This window comes from Ochotona curzoniae, unplaced genomic scaffold (assembly GCF_017591425.1).
Source record: "Ochotona curzoniae isolate NIBS_2020 unplaced genomic scaffold, NIBS_Ocur_1.0 contig_2723, whole genome shotgun sequence".
NCBI lineage: Eukaryota > Metazoa > Chordata > Mammalia > Lagomorpha > Ochotonidae > Ochotona > Ochotona curzoniae.
In genome coordinates, this window is record NW_024465573.1 from 12,698,112 (window position 1) to 12,710,214 (window position 12,103).

The 12,103-nt window shown below is 36.5% G+C and overlaps 1 protein-coding gene across 2 annotated transcripts in view; it reads right to left on the reverse strand.

The window, feature by feature from the left end:
- PDGFD (platelet derived growth factor D) overlaps positions 1-12,103 on the reverse strand; it is a 217,046-nt gene that overhangs the window by 30,492 nt on the left and 174,451 nt on the right. The window lies entirely within an intron of this gene.

Consider the following 12,103-nt stretch of genomic DNA (forward strand, 5'->3'; position numbering starts at 1 on the left):
TCCGTTTACCATGAAAGCAATAGGCGATTATACCTTGAGAGGAAGTGACTCAGGAAATATGGGAAGATGATTTTTGAGTGAACTTTTGAAAGTAGATGGTTATTAGTAAGACAGGTGGTATAGAAGATTCCGAGAAAGCTTGGTGCAAAGAAATTATACAGGAAATGCTGCAAGAGATAGGAGAATGTCAGTGAGTTATGCTGGGGACACTGAGGTACCAAAATGACAGACGGGTTGGACATGTCCAAGAGAAGCTTCTCTACATGGAAATGGAACTTGTGAAATATACCCGAATGAGAAATATAGATTTTGGGATATTATCCACACAAAAATGCAATTAAAGGACATAACGTATTATGTTAACTGTGTGTGATACTCATAAGAGGAAAATTTTTGAAATATTGGAACCAGAAATTATGTAGTCCAAACGCCTCATTTAAACAATCACAAAATTTATTTTCAGAAAGTAAAACTGTGTGCTCTGTGTCATGTGTTAAATATCTTATGGCAAAGCTAGGACTATGAGAGCTTCTTCTGAAGCTGAAACTGTACAGTGACTTTTAACTAAAGGCTTGGATATTGCATGTTGGTGGAAAGTTCTAGGAGGACATTCGCTTAGGTGTAAGCTATTTGGACCCGATACTTATAGGCACTGAGTTCTGAGACCGTACTTTGTTTTCTTCCATAGATATATAGTAAACTCAATTATTAAGCATTTTAAAGTATAAAGGACTTCTCATTCATAACATCTAGACATGTTTCACAAATAATTTTTAATTTCTTTCATTGGATTACAGTAGGAGTCTACTCAGAAAGATTAGTGGAACAAATGTTAAAGGATTTTGCTGTCTAATGTAAAATGTAACTATCTTTCCATAGAAACATAAAAAAATGGATATTTAAAATAAGCCAATTTTCCTTAAAGATACTTAATAAGTTTTCTGTTATGTGTTGATGCAATATTTAAAATAAACTTTTAAAAGGTAACAATATCCCTTCTAAAAATAAAACATTGGGCCAGGCAGGGTAGCCTAACAGCTAGAGTCCTTGCCTGGAACGCAGCAGGATCCCAAATGAGCACTGGTTCCAATCCTGGTGGCCCTTCTGCCCATCCAGCTCCCTGCTTGAGGCCTGGGAAAGCAGTCGAAGACAGCCCAAAGCTTTGGGATCCTGCACCCATGTGGGAGATCTGTAGGAAATTCCTGGCTCCTGGCTTTTGATTGGCTCAGCTCCAGCCATTGTGACCGGTTGGGGAGTGAATCAATAGATGGAAGGTCTTTCTATCTCTCCCCTTCTCTGTATATCTGACTTTCCAATAAAAAATGAAATAAATTAAAAAAAAAAAAAAAACTGAGCCTTCAGGGATTTGATCCAGAAAAGGGAAGATCAAAAAAAAAAAAAAAAAAAGAAACAGTTTGATAACTCTACCATTAATTACAGAATTCAAGCTATCAAGGAAAAATTGAACTAACGATATTTGCAGAAAAAACTCTGAAATTAAATCACCTAGTTTTCTCATGAAATATATTTTCCAAGACTCCTTATAATTTTTTGCAATGCTTATTTTTCCTCTCTTGCACCATAAATAACATCCCCAGTTCAAGATACAAACTTTCTCAAATGTATACTGGCTTCCACCCTTGAGTCCACATACTATCATCTGCTTAAAGCTCACCAGAAGGAAAGATCTGACTACTGCTTTCCTCTGTAATGTTATCCGATGTTGTCTCTCTATGGTTCAATGTCCTAAATGTGCCACAGGCTCCACTCCTACAATGATCTTCAAATCTTTCACATGAAGCTCCTAGTTTCTTTCTGTTTGAGTTTAAACTGATCTTAACCCCTCAGCTAAGGACATGTTCTCCTGACCTGTGCTAGTGGGCATTCCTCATAACTTATTCTATGTTTAAGTATCATATCTCTAACAGAACCTCATTGAACATTTTATTTGAAATACCCCCACTGTTATCCACACTTCTCATTCTACTTCACCTGCTAAATTTCCTTTAAAGTATTTTCTGAAATGATTCTCTTTGCTTATGTTGAACATCTCTTTCCCAACTAGAGTGTGTACTCCAGAAAAGTAGGGACTTTTTAAAAAATATTATTCTCTGCACTATCCTATTCCTCACTGAGTTTCTGATACACATGCCAATTACTCTGGCTCTTGGTAGGCACTTAGGAAAGGCTGATAGTTTCAAAGCCACGGTTTATTTTGATTGCTTGCTAAGTTATCCTTTTGCTTTACAGTTTTAGTATGATCTTAGATTGCTTCTCTAAAGTCCCAGACTCATGAAAACAAATTCATTTTTCATAGGTGCTCTTAGGGTAGCACTGCTCTTCCCATTACCTTAATGAAAGCTGAAATAGAACAAATAGTGAATAATCATTCAGGATATACCAACCACCAACCCAGTTTATAAAGAACATATTTTTGTTCTTTGGCATAGCACTGTAAAAATCTTATCCTATTTTTGACAGAAAAGATAGCACTCTGCTAACTCCAGGAAGCTAATGCAAATTCACTTCTTGATGTCCTCACCTCCCGCTCCTAAAGTGCTGCATCTTCCATCGCAAAACACAGGAGCTGGCATCTCTGTTCCTTGTCACCAATAGAAGGCAATCTTGTACACTTTGGTGCTGTGCGTGAGTTACTATAAACCAGATGTCAACTGGAGTGTCTAAGGAAGCTTACTGAAGCTCAGCAAGTGCAGTGAATTATCCATCATACTCTAATTATTACTGTAGTCAGATTAGAACCTGGGCAGCCATTGCATAATTCTCTGTCACATACTCTGTTCAACCCATCAAATAACATCATCTGCCATCCTATAATCAGAGGTAAATTAATGTGCATTGTCTTTACCTTGTAAGAAATAACTATGTTATTGATACACGTGAATGTATATTAAACTTAGGTACTTACATGAAAATAGTTCATAATTATATTTTGGGAATGAAATTCATCACTTGGCATTTTAAAATGAAACTCAGTGCCTCACTTTCTTATTATTTGGAGAAGTTTTGAAATAGTTAAAATGATTCTGAGACTTCCCTACTTAAATAGTATAGTTTGTTGGTTCACATGAGAAAAGTGTTATAAAATAGAAAGTCAGGGAGCTGTATAAAGTCCTAAAAGTGCTACTTAAAAGTACAGATAACTTATTTACCTAAGGGCAGTCTGAGTGAGACATTTTTAAGCATGAATACTGAAGACAGATAACATAAAATTGACACACTTTGCATGTAAAAAATACTGCATAAATGCTAAAGAAATCAAAAATACAAATGTGAAGCCAAATGACAAATCAGTAAAAACACTTGCAACAGATATAACAGATAACCAGCATTCTTAAAGTGAATTATAAATCAAAACTTGACAAATATGTTCCATGATATAGAACTTTTCAATAAAATCAAATAGTTGAACCAAGCTGAGAATATATTCACAGCATAACATTAACATCAGTTTATAGATTATTTCAATATTTTTTGTTTTATTTATCCACATGTTCTAATGTTTTCATAATAAGTATTTATGGTAAGTTTCCATGAGAGAATGGAAAGTAAAGGATGGATTGAAGTGAGATTAATTATTTGCTCATAAGGATTTATTGTTATATTTTTATATATTTTGACCATTATCAGATATGTATTCCCTAGTGGAAATAAAAATTGTGTAGAAATGCTACACATCAATCACTACATTGAAAATTGTCCAAAGATATAGAGACTTGTTGAATAATCGTACTTGACCTCTTGAAAGCATGGCTAACACAGTGTGACCTCCTCATGTTTTTAAAAGCAGTTATGTTTTGGTCAAGCTTTGTTTGAGAACAATTTACCCACAGGATGAAAATAAATCTCAATAACATGACACTATAGGCAATGAATTTTTAAATAACAATCTTTGTTACCAAAGACTAAGACACAAGTAGGATTTTTATTTTCAGACAAGACATCTCCATATAACTTTTCCTTGCAACAGGGTGCCCTGGGTCAATTTTAATGATGATAGTTTGCAACTTAAAGATAAGAAAGAAACCAGTCACTCATTGCTTCACTAGTGGAAGCCTACACACATTCAGCCACTGGGGTGCCTGCAGTGGATGCCCCAAAATATCCTTCTCCTGTCCCTTGATGGTGACGCTGGACAGTTGTGCCACTGGAAATAGCTGTTGCCAGGCCAGTATTTCAAATATGTGGAATAATTGGCTGCATACCTATTCCTAGATCTCATAGAGAAAACTGTTCATTTTTACCCTAGTGCATCATATTGAATGTGAACAGATGAGCTGCAGACTCTTCACTACTAGGGTTTGTGCTCCATCTTCATGGAGAACAACATATATAAGTTATTCAGAGTTTTTGAAAGTGCTCAACTTATCCAGTCATTATCATCAGAGATAACACACCCTGGGGAAAAATTTAAAAGACATGTTCCAGAATATTTGCCTGCATTTTGAGTAACTTTTTTTTTTTAATTTGTAATACTCATCAAACCAGCAATTTTGTAAACAATCTGGGAAGGCCCTTGCTAGGAGGCTAGGTTCAATTGGCAAAGATATTTAATACAAAAAATGTCAAGAGCACAAGAACCCATAATTAACAAGACTCAAAGAGTATCTTTTAAAGGTGGAGTGTCTTGGGCACAACAGGTTAGTTCAGTGGATATCCTTGTCTTGCATGCACTATGATCCCATATGGCTACCGGTTTATGTCCCAGAAGCTCCAACCCTTCCAGCTTCCTGCTTGTGGCCTGGGAAAGCACTAGAGGATGGCTCAAAGCCTTGGGACCCTGCACCCATGTGCAATACCTGGAAGATGTTCCTGGCTCCTGGCTTCAAATCAGCTCAGTTCTGCCCATTGCGGCCACTTGGGGAGTGAACCAGCAGACAGAAGATCTTTCTTTGCCTCTCCCTCTCTCTGCAAATCTGATTTTCCAATAAAAGTAAATAAATACATCTTTTTTTTTTAAAAAAAAGAAAGTCTTAGTAGGAAATGTATTACATATAATTCTTAGAGTTATAAGATGCCCTGAACACAGGACTTCTTTTATTGGAAAAGTGTGTTTAATTGCATAAATAACTTCACAATTATTGCTTGGAGATGACATACTTACAGATTTTCAGTAATTTACAAGTTAATTTTTACAACGGTTTCACTTATTGCCATTATTGACAAGCTCAACGTTTTAATTTAGGACTGCTAAAATTCACCAATTATCAATTATGGAATCTTGATTCTAATGTAAATGCAATTTTGAAGTTAATTTTTCTTCTTATGCAACAAGAAACTTTTTATGCTTACTAGTTCCTACTTTCGTCATGGTGAACAACATATAAAAGTATAATCTATGTGAGCTAGAATGACATTTTGACATTTGACTATTTTTTTTTCAGCCTTTGTCTGGACTCTCAAGGAACAGCAGGCTTTCTTTTCTACTTGCTATTTATTCAATTCTTTACCTAATGGACTGTTAAGCCTGTGTTTGCAAAGTGAACTGACATATGTCATTGTAAAAATGTTTAAAAACTAAACGAAAGGAGGAAGAAGGGGTTTAGGGCATGTAGACAGTAGGGAGGGTAGGATAAGAAGTACCACTATATACCTAAATCTGTATTCAGAAATATGTAGGGCCCGGCGCACAGTGGCGCAGTGGTTAAGGTCCTCGCCTTGCATGCCCGGGATCCCATATGGGCACCGGTTCTAATCCCGGCAGCCCCGCTTCCCATCCAGCTCCCTGCCTGTGGCCCGGGAAAGCAGTTGAGGACGGCCCAAAGCTTTGGGACCCTGCACCCGCGTGGGAGACCCAGAGGGGGCTCCTGGCTTCGGAATGGCATAGTATCGGCCGTTGCGCTCACTTGGGGAGTGAATCATCATCGGAGGGAAGATCTTCCTCTCTGTCTCTCCTCTCTGTATATCCGCCTTTCCAATAAAAAAATAATAAAAGTAAATCTTTTTTTTAAAAAAAGAAATATGTAAAATTTGTTCCCTTTATTCAAATAGGTCATTTTTTAAAAAAATAACTTAAAACAAGAACAAAAAGTAATCCTTAGTAGGTTAAAAGTTTCCCTGGACAGCTGAGGAGCAGGTGAGGAGGAGAGCTGAGAGGGATGAAAGCATCCCTGCAGGTGAAGGAGTGGCTAGTGCGATAGAAGAGGGCTGAGCACTGCACTTGCGGCTTGTGCATCATGACTTGGGAAGAAACATGATGGTGCTAGAAGGGAGCAATGGAAATTGCGAAGGGAAACTGAAGGAGTGTTTGCCACTCAAGGAAGTTGTAGCAAGGGCTGCAGAAAAAAATTGAAAATTATAAAAGACGAATTTGCTAACAACATCCAAGATATGTGACACAGAAGAAATGAGATGTAGACATTTAATTCCCATCTAGAAAGATACTAGAAGAGATCTCTTCGTGGTGTGTTGCTGAGTAGCTAAGTGTAGATTAAATTTTTAGAAATTTGAACAGAATGCTCTGATTAATTTTTTTCTGCTGTTATTATCTCATCTTATGAAGCTTTTGTGCCAGGCACTATAGGAAAGCTCTTTTGTACAGAACCTCATTTATAAAGTATCTTTAAGTAATGAAGAAGCAGAGTTTATAGTCGTAAACAGCTAACCTACAGAAGCCAGTGGTTAGAGATCTCTCCACAGGGGCCGGATTGGCAGTGGCTAAAGTTCTCACCTTGTAAATGCCAGAAGTCCATATGGGCGCTGGTTGTAATCCTGGTGGCCCATTTCCCATCCAGCTCTCTACTTTTGGCCTGGGAAAGTAGTGGAGGACAGCCCAAAGCCTTGGGACCCTGCACCCATGTGGAGGACTCAGAAGAGGCTCCTGGCTTCAGATCCACACAGCTTTGGACATTGCGACTGCTTGGAAAGTGAATCCTTGGATGAAAGATCTTCCTCTCTGTCTCTCTTCCTCTCTGTATATCTGACTTTCCAATAAAAACAAAATCTCTTCAAAAGTATCTGAAGTTCATACTGATTCTCTGAATCCTCCCATTTTCGCTAAATATTCTTTGCATTTACAGAAGATATTTTCATGTAAGTTAAACATTGTTGGTTTGTACTAAGTACAGGTTTTCATATATTCCTTAAGTGCAATTCAAGGACAACATTTGATTCAATTCATAAACAGCCTACATGTTATGAGGGATTATATTTTTGATACTGTCAAACTATTTTAAAGACTATTGATACAAGCAAGATAAGATGTTTGCCTAGTGTTTATTCTGTCACCTTAGGCAAATTACATGTTTGAATAAGAAATATTGACCTGATTTATTCATTTTTTTATTTCTTCGCATAATGTCTTTTTTTTGGATGCCTCTTGATTATTTTGTTCCTGTGGCTATGAACGAAAACATTATTTCATCATCAAAATTAACAAAATATCACTCCCAACATTTTCAAAAATTTCTTTGTGTTTGGCTGGTAATACATAAGTAAATTATTCTCATCATGGTTAAAAGTTAGATATGTTATTAAAGCTAATATTACAAAAATGAGAATTACAAATAATATGAAGACTAAGGAAACCACACTAAAAGCCTTTAGCTACAAAGCATTGCCTCTATAAGTAAATTAGTCCACTATTCATTAAAACTTCTAAGATCGGACTTTAGAGAGAAAACTCCTTTGAAGACTAAAAGGCAAAGCCAGAGTCAACCATGATCTGCACTGCACTTGGTAAAAGAGGCCCTCAGTAAACGTTGCTCAGCAAATGATTATTCAAAAGTGAAGTGGAAAATCAGGAGCAAGCAGCCATAAAGCACTCAAGAATTTGTTTATTCTTTTCAGAATTATGAGTATTGCCCATGGAGTTGACATGGCGTGGCATGTGACACGTTTTTCTTCTACACATTCATCTATCTATTGATTTATCAACCTTTTTTTTATTTGTGTCTATCAGTATACATTTATCAGTGCTGCTTTATCATAATTATCATTATCCCTATAGGCTATATCGAATATAAAATACTTATTAGTTATACTAATAATATATAAGCATATAAATTAAATCATTATTCATTCAATGTACCTTTATTTTCACCTGATCTTTTCTAAGGGGATTTCCAGAGTCATTTATGTGGTAAAACTGGATAGACAGCTAAGGTAAAGATTTAAACAGAAGTATCGTACTATATTCTTATGAATCACTCTTTTGGATAAAAGTGAAATTATTTAAAGTGTTGACATTGCAGTTCCTTTTTCCACTCCTCACTCATCTAAAAACTAATCAAGGTATCTGCTCCTTTCAGATCTCAACAGCAGAACTGCTGTCTGTCCCCATTAGCACAGCTTACTGGAATTGAGTGCTAAGTACCAAGGTCATGGGTTTTAATCCATGGGTTAACACAATGGAAAGAGACTGCTTGGGAGCAAATACATGACTCAGTTCATATAAATCCATTCTCACTGTTGACTGCACAACTCAGTCTTTTCCTATTTACTGAGAGAATAATTTCTAAATAGGATAAATGGTATTTAGATGAAAAAAATGCTATCCTTTCAATATTTGTTTACGTTTATGGTCACTTAAAGTTTCTTTTTACATCTACTTACTATCAGCCAAATTAATTATTTTTGCCTGTCATCACAGTAGCAATATCCAACAGTTTTTATTCCAAACACTACGTTTTGCACAGCAAAATTTTAGTCATACATCCACTCAGCTTTGTTTCTTGTAATGTGCATTAGTATCAATCTGTTACTATATTCATTTAAGCCAAATACAATAATAAAGGTAAATTGTTTACTGTCCAAAAGTAATAAAGCACAATGCATTTCAAAGCTGAAGAAAAAAGCATTAAAGCTTCTCCTCTGCTGATCAGGGGAATTCAGAGCTACGTTTTTGCCAACATTCAAGAATCAGCTGAGATAGTTCATGAACGTGACTGCTTTTGGCAGACCTCTCATCTCAAACTTGTACCATCCACCCATTTTTTTTTTTTTTTTTTTGCTTAATTCTCACAGCATAGTCTTTGAGCTAGATAGGATGGAATGGTTTTGAAATTCAAACTTCTATTAATTATCTGACTATATTTTTAAATTCTCAAAGACAAAATAGATCACTTACTTAGCAAGGTTCTTAAAATAGCAGCAATTCAAAAAGATGCAGAATTGCTTTTAAGAGTAAATCTATCAAAGTAGTTCTAATTCCCTACTCTTTGTTATTTTCTGTCAACAACATTTATATTCTTAGTGGTTTGTCATTATTTCAAATTACAGCTTTTAAGGAACAGTAACATTTTGTTTCAACATTCTGGAGTCTGGGCATCCTTTGATTTACAGATGGACATCTCTGCATAATCCTCACATGATGGCAGTTAAATCAACATTCTCCTCTATTGTCATTCAGGCCACTAATCCAACCCTGAGGGTTCTAGCCTCATGTCTCAATTACTTTCCAAAAATCCCATCACATTGGGGTTCACAGTTTTGGCACATACATTTTAGGATGATCCAAACATGGAATCCAGAGTCTTATTCATTTGTTTTTCTATTTGTTCCCAAATTTCTATCTATCTACTGGAGTATAAGCCCCTTGATGAGGTGGATCTATTTTCTAAGTTTTTCAGGGATCCACATCCAAATGCTACAATCTGGTTTGTTAAATAACACACACAAATCATGTATTGGCTAGAGGAAATAATAACAGCCATCACATCTGTGAGAGCATTAAATGAGATAATCCATGGAAAGATATAGCACATTCTCTGTTATTACTCAATGTTCGTAGAATGAGTAAAAGCATAAGACCTATAGAAATAAGTGCACTATTAGCACCATAAATAAAATCTTAGAAGGTACAGAGAAAGAAATTACCTAAATCTGTTTAGGGGATTTGGTGTAAGGTTTCAGAAGAAGTGGTCTGGAAGCTGATCCTTGAATGCTAATAAGAGATTTTGATCTCGGAAAAAGAGGAAGGTGGAGAGGTGAGTGTACAGAGTGGCAGGATCTTGGATCTCTGTGTCAGGTGCCGAAAGTATGGGGATAGAAAAGAAGGTGAAAAGGAAAGCACAGGACAAATCAGAGCATGAATACCAAGTTTGTAGTTCCTTGTACAGGGTATCTAGTCACGCAATCAGCAGGCTTTCATAGACCCCCACCATTCCTGACTATACAGTTGGATGTTCTGAAGAAAAGGTAGCAAAAGGAACATCAAGGTCACTGCTCTTGCAGAGTTTTCCAACTTGACCATTTTTTTGCTTACTTACCGGAAACCTTGCTGAGGAAAGGTTAAGTGTTAGCGTCACTGGTTGATCTGGCTCCTGGAGTCTGGATCTCCTGGCACACTGTACTATGCTGCACCAACTTGTAGGGAGCTGGTTTTCAGTCTAGTCACATCTACTATGCCCCTGCTCACACCCTTTCTCTCAGTGCATGTGGCAATAAAGAAAAAAACCTTTTATCTACGGAATTCAGTGAATGTTAGTAACAGTATAGAGTTCCTAGAAGACAACACAGTAAATAACAGATGGCTCATCTGAGTCTGAGAGCATTGGGGGAAAAAATGAAGATAAATTCAATGCAAAGAGTTTAGGAAAACTTTTTGAAATGTGTGTAATCGTTTAAGGTGATCTGACAATTAGGAGTCACTCCTTACTCAGGTAATCAAACTCATGAAACAATAATAGCATTTTCCACTCAAATACAATTTAGTCCTATCTTATCCCTCAGCAGGGTACAAAATGGCCTTTTTTCTTGAAAAAAAAAAAAGTGTTGGAATGCTTGCCTGATCAGACGATGCAGTAGATGACAATCTCCTAAGTACCAAAAGATGACACTTGAGGTTGGTCAGCAGGCATTGACTTGGTGGGATTACTAAAATCTATCTCTAAACTCAGCAGGGATCATAAAGACACTTGCATACAAATGGCCCTGGATGACTTTCACCCAAATCTTTGAGTACAAGTAAAATAAAAGCAAAACTTGCTTCTAAAAGAAGAGCAAAGAATTTGAAAGACCCCTGCCATTCACCTTGCTGAATCAAGATCCTAGCAGTGTGGGCTGGTAGAAGAGTTACTAATCAGAATGTTGAAGCATTTTTTAAGAAGCAGCTTTGGGAACAGAACGCAAAATTGATTCCCACATGGATCTGTGACTGTGTGACCTTAGGCAAGGTAAGCTCTCTGTGCCTGAAATGCCTGATTGCTACAATCGGAAAAAGGTCGCCCCTTTGGCACAAAGAGGATTAAATTAAAAACCTCTTGTGAAATTCACAGGCCCAGGTGAACATTCACTGTATTCTCTATAAAACTAGTACAGTCTTTCCAATATATTACTTTCTACTTTAAAAATGGTATAATAATAGTTCCACAAGGAGGAATTCCCTGACTGAAGTTCAGGAGTCAGAGACTCTGGTTTCAAAACCAGTTGCACTATTCCTCAGTTGGAGTCCCTATGCCAACTTCTCCCTGTGCTTTAACATTATTTATCTGAAAATCGAGCTAATACCTATTTCAAGGGGATCTTCTTAGAATAGAACTTTATACATGAAGATACTGGAAAAGTTCCTGCCATTTAGAAAGTCTTTAACTTAGACATGTTATCACATTTCTTTCCTTGGAAAAGTGTTGATTGGCTCATTCTGCTTACAATGGCCTGGTATACTGTCACCTAAAAAAGTACATTAAGGTTTTGAAATTTTCTGAAAGCCTTAACATCTCTCATTACATTTCATTCTGTTTGTCACCATGTAAGCCATGTGCAGGCACAGACACATTAGACAAAATCATATTTGAGGCCTATACCAAGAGGAGATTCTGAATTTTCCAGATGTGATTTATTCCATCATTGCACAAAAAGAGGTGTAATCCTTTATGGACTTTTTCTTGGAGAAAACAAAATGACCACCATTCTCCCAACTCCATAATTACCTCCCTGCAAAGGTAGCTAATTCTATCTCTGACAAAATTATTGAGTACCAACTCTGCACTAGGTACAGTTCCATGCATTGAGAAAACATGACAAAGAAATCATATATAATTAATCTCATCATGTGAGATAGGAATGTTCCTTCCATAAAGTGCCATATTTCTGTGAATTATTTTTATGTCATATTATCCCTAATCTCAGATTAAAAATTCTAAGA